Source organism: Microtus oregoni, unplaced genomic scaffold (genome assembly GCF_018167655.1).
Source record: "Microtus oregoni isolate MIOR12 unplaced genomic scaffold, Mior012 000019F_ref0000042, whole genome shotgun sequence".
NCBI classification, from domain to species: Eukaryota; Metazoa; Chordata; class Mammalia; order Rodentia; family Cricetidae; genus Microtus; species Microtus oregoni.
Genome location: NW_024543078.1, coordinates 31781437 through 31790685, shown reverse-complemented (window position 1 = coordinate 31790685; position 9249 = coordinate 31781437).

Below are 9249 nucleotides of genomic sequence, written 5' to 3'. Positions count from 1 at the left end.
CCCCCCACTAAATCACAACTGCTAATGCTTTTGCATACAAAAATGTGAAAATGTTACTAGTGGCACTCTGGAGTTTACCTCAGCAAACATGCCATTTGTTCCCATGTCTCCACGATGGAGAAGGGATATATCCCAATCCCTTAAAGGTAACGATGTCACCCACCAGAAGTGAAGGGAACGATGCTATGTATCTTTGTCACAAATCTTAGCATATACCCAATTTAACCTGTGCAAACCTGTACGATTTGGTAATTCACCTCTTGTCCTAAGCCTGCTTGCTGCCTTCAACTGCTTGGAGAAAGCTTACACGGCTCAAAAAACGTGGAAAAGAATGTTCATGCTGGTAACGTTCTCCATAGCAAAGCTGGGAGCTGTCCGTAAGCACCTAGTTAGGTGGGGGCATGCGACTTTCCCTTATAAAGTAAAAAGACCGGACTCTAACTGTTTGTACCAGATACTTTTATGGCAACTTGACACAAGCTAAAGTCATCGAGTCGAGAAGGGAACTTAAGTTAAGAAAATGCTTTCATAAGATGGGTCTGTAGGCAAACCTGTAGGGCATTTTCTTAGTGATTGATGGGGAGGGACCATTTGTGCATGGTGTCATCCCTGGGCTGGTGGCCCTGGGTCTGTAAGAAAGGAGGCTGAGTATGCCATGGGAAGCAAACCAGTAAGCAGCACCCCTCCATGACCTCTGTCCAGTTCCTGCCCTGTCTGCCCCCCCCCCCCCCCAAGATGCTTTGGTCATGGTGTTTCATCGCAACAGCAGTTGTCAGGACCAGCTTTGACAGAATTACCTCTCGCCAGGGTAGCGGTGTGGGGATTTAGAAATATAGTAAAGACTATGAAGGTACGAATGAAAATAATAAAATGGAGAAACATATAGGATAGTATCGGGAGGGAATTCCAGTGAGTACTGAAATTCGCCTGCCTTTAATTTCCTATTACTCAAAATGACCCCAAAAGGTAGGAGTAAGACAAAAATCATGCATTAACATGATATAGGGAAATGTATACACCAATTGAATGTCATGGGCTACAACCATAGTTAAACATTCTGTTGTTAGAACAAAACAAGTCACGCTCACTCCCTAGACCAAAACATTCTGTAGGCAAACCAATCCCTGGATGGAATCCATTCCTATCTCTATAAGAGAGTTGAAGCCTTAGTTGATCCTTAGACTTTTGTTTGAGGTAGAAAAATATCAACTTCTCTATACTTGAAATACAAGATCTGGCTATTAGCCACATCCGTTGAAAATAACCTTGCGAGAACAGAACTCTCTGTTCTACAGCTAGGTGGGATCTTTGTTTGAGATAGAAGACAATAACCTTGAAGGAACTAGAGGTGAGTTCGGACTCTCTGACCTTTTATCAATGAAGGAATAGGCTCACATTCTCGGGTCTCCACAAATAGTAACCCTAGACACTGCTGTTTCCGAAAAGCTTCTGTGCAGACAAGTCACTGGCTGCCTGGAAGGAAGTACCTCGCTTTCCACACAGGTGCTGGAGACTGGCCTTTACTCATCAGGGGCGTCCCCTCTGGTGCTGGTTGAATGAAAGGAGCAGTCAGAGTTGTGGGCACTCACAGGGGTTCAACTAGCGACATTGCCATGTTTGTGGCGTCAGGATGTGTTGGCTGAATCCTTACATGAAAGTCAGAGTGGGCACAGATGTAGAGAGTGGTTGTGTATGTGTATGAAGTTGTTTACAAATTTTAGAACTGTAAAGGGCTTTGTTGGGGTCAGAGTTGGATGCCTGAGAGGGGTTCTTCCAAAGTCAACCCAAAACTCCTTCTGAAGTACCCTGGTTCTTTGTGGTGTCCTGCGATAGCTATGGGAGAATCAAACTGGTGGAGGGTCCGAGGAACACGTTCTTTACTTCACTGCCTCTCTTTCTTAGGATGTCCTACAGATGGACCTGGTGAAAGTCCATGGAGGGCTCAGGTGGGGAACTTGAACTTATGAGGGGCTTGTGGTAAGGGTCCAGTTCTTCCTCAGGGAACTGAGCTATACATAGTTTCCTGTGGGCCCTGTCTTGGCTCCTGTTGTCCTCCTGGATCTGTGCTCCCCGGACATCTGTTGGTGGCTTGTAAGGGACAGATCCCCATGCTCCTGGCATTCAGCTTGCTAGAAACAGATCAGTGCCATCTTATTAGGTGTGCACTCTGGGCTGTGGTTTGCTTGTCACACCACTGAGGATGCTCTGTGCCAAGTGAGGTTCCCACTGGGACAGGATCCAAAGCAGCATGGCTCAGGAGAGGCATCTGGTGCTTAAGAGAGGTGTGTTCAGAGGGGGCCAGCCAGATAGTCAGCTGGGAAAGAGGCAGTGTGTCACCCAGAGGGTCAGCGGGGAAAGAGGCGGTGTGTCACCCAGACAGTCAGCTGGGAAAGAGGCGGTGTGTCACCCAGACAGCGGGGAGAGAGGCAACCAGAAGAGGCAGTGACAGAAGACATAAGGGTGCACATGTCACTGGCTGTCACTTTGTGATACTAGGTTGTAGGATGGTGTGAGAATGTCCAGGGAGTTAGCATGGCATGAAAGGGATACCTGTTCCTCCTGGGGTCTCTTGCTGGACATTCCAAAAGGTGGAGTTTTTGGTCATCCTAATGACAGATGAGGACAAGCTGGATCTAGAGTCTGCAGCCTAAAAGAGTTGGGGTGATTAGGGTACACTTGTGTCGCAATTCTGGGTATGAATGGGACAGCACTGGGTGCAGGGGAAAGGAGCCCCTGAGAACCCACAGTGGCCATCATGCAGCCCAGCTCTTTCCTTCCTGTGCTTCTTAAGCCCTACCCCATGAATCTGTGGACATTTCCTGCGAATACTGTCTTTAGTGGAAGGCAAGTATCTCAGGGCACTTAACAAAACACCACACTGGGTGACATAACCATGTGATGTCTCATGATGCTAGTGCTAGAAGGTCAAGATCAAGGTCCTCCTAGGGTTTCTCCCCTGACCTTGTAGATGGCCCCTTTTCCCAAGGTATACCTGTGTCCTCATAGACGGAGACTTTCCAGTGTTTGTGTATCTGTGCCTTCACTGATGACATACGACTGTGGATGCTTCTTCCCAAGCCTACTGGTCAAACAGGGTGTGTCATCTCAAAACTTATTAAATCATAAATCCAGCCTAAGAATAACATGTCAGTGAAAATAAACTCCTTGATCCACATCAACTACAGTGGCAAGAAAAGAAGTTCGGGGTGGAGGGGGGATGTATAACTCAGTTGGTATTGTGCTTGCCTAACTTACTTAAAGCTCTGGGTTTGGTTATTTGCCCCACAAGAATGACACGGTGATGCATACCTATAGTTTGGGCATTGGAGGCAGGAGGATCAGAAGTTTAAGATCATATATAGAGTGAGTTCCATGCCTGCCTGGGATACACACAAAAGATGAAACAAGGAAGAACCTGAAATTAGCCGCTTAGGAGTTTATTAGAGGGGGTGTGTGCAGGCCTGGGGATCGGTGTGCAGAGAGAGAGAGAAAATGGCACGTCCATCTTTTTAAAAGCTGCCTACTGCATGTGCACAGGGGGTTGGCATGACGACATCATACACAGGTGACGCAGATGACGGGCTCACGTATGTGCACAAGGGCTTAGCTGAATCATAGTGGATGTAACCACTATGCATGTTGGTCACGCGGGGTCCTTTAACATTCAGGCACTTCTGCCTGAGGGCTTGGCTGCACATGCATGGCTCTAGAACCCAGAAGTGCAGCCTTATTTGTGGGTGAATAATTACAGAACCATGTGGTGACTGTGCTGTGCCAGAAACAGACACATTTGTGTCTTCCTGCAGGCAGAATTTATTGAATAGCAATAAATTCATAAGTGAAGACGTTTAAAAAAGATTTTTATCATTTCTATTTTATGTGCTTTAAGGTTTGCATACATGTATGTATGTGAACCACATGCATGCCTAGTGCCCACGGCAACCAGAGGAGATCATTGGATTCCATGGAACAGGAGTTAGAGGCAGTTGCGAGCCTCCAGGTGGGCGTCAAGAACCTAACCTCAGTCTTTTGCTTGAATAGCAAGTGCTCTTAGCTTTTGTGTCTTCAGCTGCAGCAGTCTTAATGGTGGTAATTTTTGTCCAATAATCCTGTCTCTTTTGATAACCTGGATGAGGCAAAGGTTGGTTCTTTTATTCTAATCTTAACTACCAATATCACCTCTTACATTATATGGTAAGTTATGTCTGTTTGTCTGTCTACACATTTGCATATATATGTATTATGTTTACAAAATAATTACAAGTTAAAGAGGCAAAATTCAGAGTTCAAAAAATTTAGCAGTGGGATGGTAGATGTGCAAAAAGTGGCTTTGTAGCTAAGATAATGAATCCAAGACCAGCTTCAGGGAAGAAGCTGAGGCTGGTGCCCCAAGAGAGTCAGGGTTGAGGGCAAAGCTGTGGGGTCGAGTTCAGTGAGGTAAGAGTGCAGAACCAGATCAGAGCAGGGATAGTGGGTTCAGGCCTGAACAGGTGAACAAGCGGATGGACAGAATAGCAGAGGCCTAGCTGCTGGCCTGTAGGTAATCCAGGTGAAGAGTGGAGAACTCAGGACCATGCTATAGCCTTCCTGGCAGGAATGAAGCTCTTTTAAGGGGACAATTATGCCCCTCCATTTGTAATCAAGTTACTGAAACAGAGGATCCCCAAGAAATAGGAATTTCCCAAGGAATCTCACGCTAGGAGAAGAAAGGGCTGCATCTCGCTGTAGGCAAGAGGGGAACCCTGTTCCCTGGCAAGAGAACTCAAATATTGCAGACAAGTTTTCAAACACCCTTGCTGGCAGGATTTGGGGGCCTATGCCATAATGACAGACAAGACCACACCTTGACCGTATTTGCTTAGTTACACATACCTCTTGCCTTCCAGTTAGACATTATCCTCACATTAGGACCCTGAAGAGAATGAAGGGATAAGATTACTGGACATCTTTGCTGCTTCTCCCACTAATGTGGGATTACCCTCTATATGTTGTGAATACCATTGGTTAATAAAGAAATTGCTGTGGACCTATAGCAGGGCAGAACTTAGGTAGGTGGGGAAAACTAAACTGAATGCTGGGGAAAAGGAGGGTTAGAGAGAAGCCGTGTAACCCCACCAGAGATAGACATTAGAACTTTTCCCAGTAAGCCACAGCCTCGTGGCAATACGCAGATTAATAAAAATGGGTTAAATTAAGATGTAAGAGCCAATAAGAAGCTAGAGCTAATGGGCCAAGCAGTGATTTAATTAATATAGTTTCTGTGTGTTTATTTCAGGAGTCTGGGCAGCTGGGAAATGAACGAGTGGAGGGTGGCCAGGAACCAACTAGCGGCCTCCTTACAATACTCCCACATGGCCATGATCAATAACACTTCCTCTGCTTTGCTCTAATGCTTCCTTGTTCAGTCGGCATATTAAGGACAAGTAACTGAGCCTGGCTTGTTAAGGTTGCTAGGCCACAGGCTGTGACCCTAATAACTTCAATAACAATGAGAATTAGCCTGGTTCCATGTGAAAAAAACGCTAAATCCCTCATAGCAACCTAATCAGTTCCCCACCTCTCCACCCTGCCACAAAGGCCAGGCCATATTCGACGTCAGTTTCAGAGGGAAAGAATAACCATAGCAATGCTTTTCCCGCTATCCCCACACACGAGCGAATCCATCTTGACCCCACATACGACCCCTGCCCTGCACACCATCTAACCTTTGAAACACTTTTTAACCTAACGGGGTTTGGGGGTTATTTTGTTTTGCTTTCCTCCCCTTTTCTTGTTTCTCATTCTAGATCAACCAGTCATTCTACTTTAGAACAAAATTGCTTTCCTTTTTCTCTCAACAACAGCTCCCCCATCTTCCTTTATCAGAACATGTTTTCTTTGGACACGGCCAAGTTTTTATGCCTATTACAACTACTGTTATACTCATAGACCAGAGCCTAGCCTAGCTGTCATCAGAGAGCTTTCACCCAGCCACTGATAGGAGGGCGTAGACGCAGAGGGAATCCCATGGAAGAGGGGGAGGAAGAACTGTAGGAGCCAGAGCGGTTGACAACAGCAAAAGAACATGGCCCACAAAGTCCACTAAGCAGGGGTCATTGGAACTCACAGAAAGAAACTGAAGTGACAGTCATGAAGCCTGTATGGGTCCGAGCTAGGTCCCTTACATACATTATGGTTATGTAGGTTGGTGTTCTTGTGCGATTCCTAATAGTGGGAGCACGGGTGCCTCTGACTTTTTCACTTGCTTTTGGAATCCTTTTCCTCATACTGGGTTTATTTGGCCAGCCTTGATATAAGAATTTGTGCCTAGACTTATTGTAACTTGTTATGCTGTGCTCGGTTGATATCCCTGAGAGGATTGCTCTTTTCTGAAGGGAAAGAGAGGAGGAGTGGATCTGGAGGAGAGGAGAGATGGAGGGAAGGAACTTGGAGGAGAGGAGAGAGGGGAAACTGTGGTTGGGATGTAATATATGAGAGAAGAATAAATTTAAAAAGAACGAAAATCCAATATACAATTCATTCCAAAAATATACTGCCAATAGAACCAAGCTTTTAATTTTGTAACGAATATTAACTGTGAATTAAACTATCTACTCCTAAAAGAAATTAGATTATCTTATGTCCAAGGCCTGCTTCAATGGTGGAAAGACATTCCTGGTACTGTAGATCCAGCCAGGAACTCCTGGCTGGAGAAATCTCACAGGCCCCAGGGTGAATCTACTCCTATTATTCTGCTAAAAAGACATAGTGTCAACTACCCTCTAAACTCATGTCTCTGTACCGGTAGATCGGTGCCGCCTCGGACCCCATCAGAGAAGTCTCTATGTACCCTTGTGAATAATACCAAACTCTTAACTGATCCAAGAGCAGAGAGTATTGTCAGTGTCAAATGGGACATCCATATCACATCCCACTTCCAAGGTCCAGGGATCATCACAGAAGAGGGGTCAAGAACTCTGAGAGGCAGGGAGTGAAACAGTGTCCTCTTGTCAAGCAGGGACCACTGTGTTCATGAGCTCTCGGGTCTGGTGGCAGCCCGGACCATAAATTATTTCTCTTGACCAGACCCCAGCATAAACTATCTCTCTCTGGACTGGTGTGGAGGCATGGGAATAAAGACACAACTCACATGGCTTTATCGGGAGAAAGACTCTCCGTCATCTATCATGAAGTCCTCAGTTCACGTCCTGGAGAATTTCCTCTTGTTTATTCTCCAAACAGCCTTATATATCAAAACATAAACTGAGGGGGAAAATACATTAGCATTCTTTTTCCTAGGTAACCAGGTGAAGGGCTTTTAGTCAGGTCCACATCTACCTGTGCTTGCTGTCACGTCTTCCTGGTCTGTATGCTAGCTCAGTCACGTAGGCTTGAATTAGCATCTCTATTCAGGCATCCTCCAAATTACAGAGAAGGAGCAGAACAACATCCTGACCCTTTGTTAGGTAGCAGCAGCCTGTCTGGAAGGTTACGTGACTACTTCAAGTTGTAGCCTATGGCTTTAGAGCCTGGCTGTCATACCATGTGAAAATATGGGTCTACAATGAGCTCACTTCAGCTGTGGTTGTTCTGCACAGGACCGAGGAAGTCAACATCCTGGTGTGGAGGGGGAAGGGGCTCATGAATCCCACTCCTAACTGAACAGTTATAGACAGGTATAGACTGCTGGGGGAGGCAGTCAGTCAGACTTCTTTAAGAGTGTGGCTCCTGGTAGGTCAGCCATGTTGCAGTGAATGACTTCACATCCAGGAACACGTGCATGCTGCATGAATGACTTCACACCCAGGAACACGTGCATGCTGCATGAATGACTTCACACCCAGGAACACGTGCATACTGCAGTGAATGACTTCACACCCAGGAACACGTGCATACTGCAGTGAATGACTTCACACCCAGGAACACGTGCGTGCTGCAGTGAATGACTTCACATCCAGGAACACGTGCATGCTGCATGAATGACTTCACACCCAGGAACACGTGCATACTGCAGTGAATGACTTCACACCCAGGAACACGTGTGTGCTGCAGTGAATGACTTCACACCCAGGAACACGCGCATGCTGCAGTGAATGACTTCACACCCAGGAATACGTGCGTGCTGCAGTGAATGACTTCACACCCAGGAACACGTGCATGCTGCAGTGAATGACTTCACACCCAGGAACACGTGTGTGCTGCAGTGAACGACTTCACACCCAGGAACACGTGTGTGCTGCAGTGAATGACTTCACACCCAGGAACATGTACATGCTGCATGAATGATTTCACACCCAGGAATACATGGGAGGCACAGATGAGACTTGATGGTTATTAAGAACCCAAAAATGGACATGAAGTTGGGGGATAAGGAGATGAGGTAGACCTAGGAGGAATCAGAGGGAGTAGAAGAGAAAAGGGTGTGAATATGATCAAAATATATTGTATAAAATTCTCAAAGAATTAATAAAAATATTTCTAATATTAAAAAAGAAACTCAGCTTATGTGCAGGGTCAGTGTGATGGCTCACTGGGTAACGGCCCTTCCTGCCAATCCTGGAGACCTGAGTTTGATACCTTAGACCCACATGATCAAAAGAAAGAACCAAGTCCTACAAGTTGCTCTCTGCCTACTATGTCCACATGGTGGCAGGCATCCACACTCACATAAAAAAATACACAAAAGATGATTAGCTTCAGTGGTGAATAGATGGCTCTCCCGCATTTTTTCCTCCAGACCTCTTGGCAGCTGTCCCCACACTAGAACTAGACCATAAAACGGCAAAGCAGAGCAGACCATGGAGTCTCTGCTGGTCACTGCTTTCTAAGCAACTCGGACCGACACTGTTGCTTGCGAAACTGCTCACAAACAGTTTAGAATTCATCAGAACTCCTTATCTTTGAAATTGGAATTAGCAACCTCATATTGGTTATAGCCAAATAGCTTATTGAAGGCTTAGATTAAAGACTTCTGGTCATTAATATAAGAGCTAAACAAACAAACAAACAAACATCCCCACAAAAACCAGACCAAACCAACCAAACAAAAATCCAAATGTTATAGACTCAAGTTAGTCTAACACAAAACCCCTGAAGAGTGAAGGCAGACAGTCCTGGATTCTAGAGCCTATTATTAGTATTTAAGACGAGGAAGATACACTCTAAGAGATATGGCTCAGAGGTTAAGAGCACTGACTGCTCTTCCAGAGGTTCTGAGTTCAATTCCCAGCAACCACATGGTGGGGACTATAACCATATGTAAATGAGATC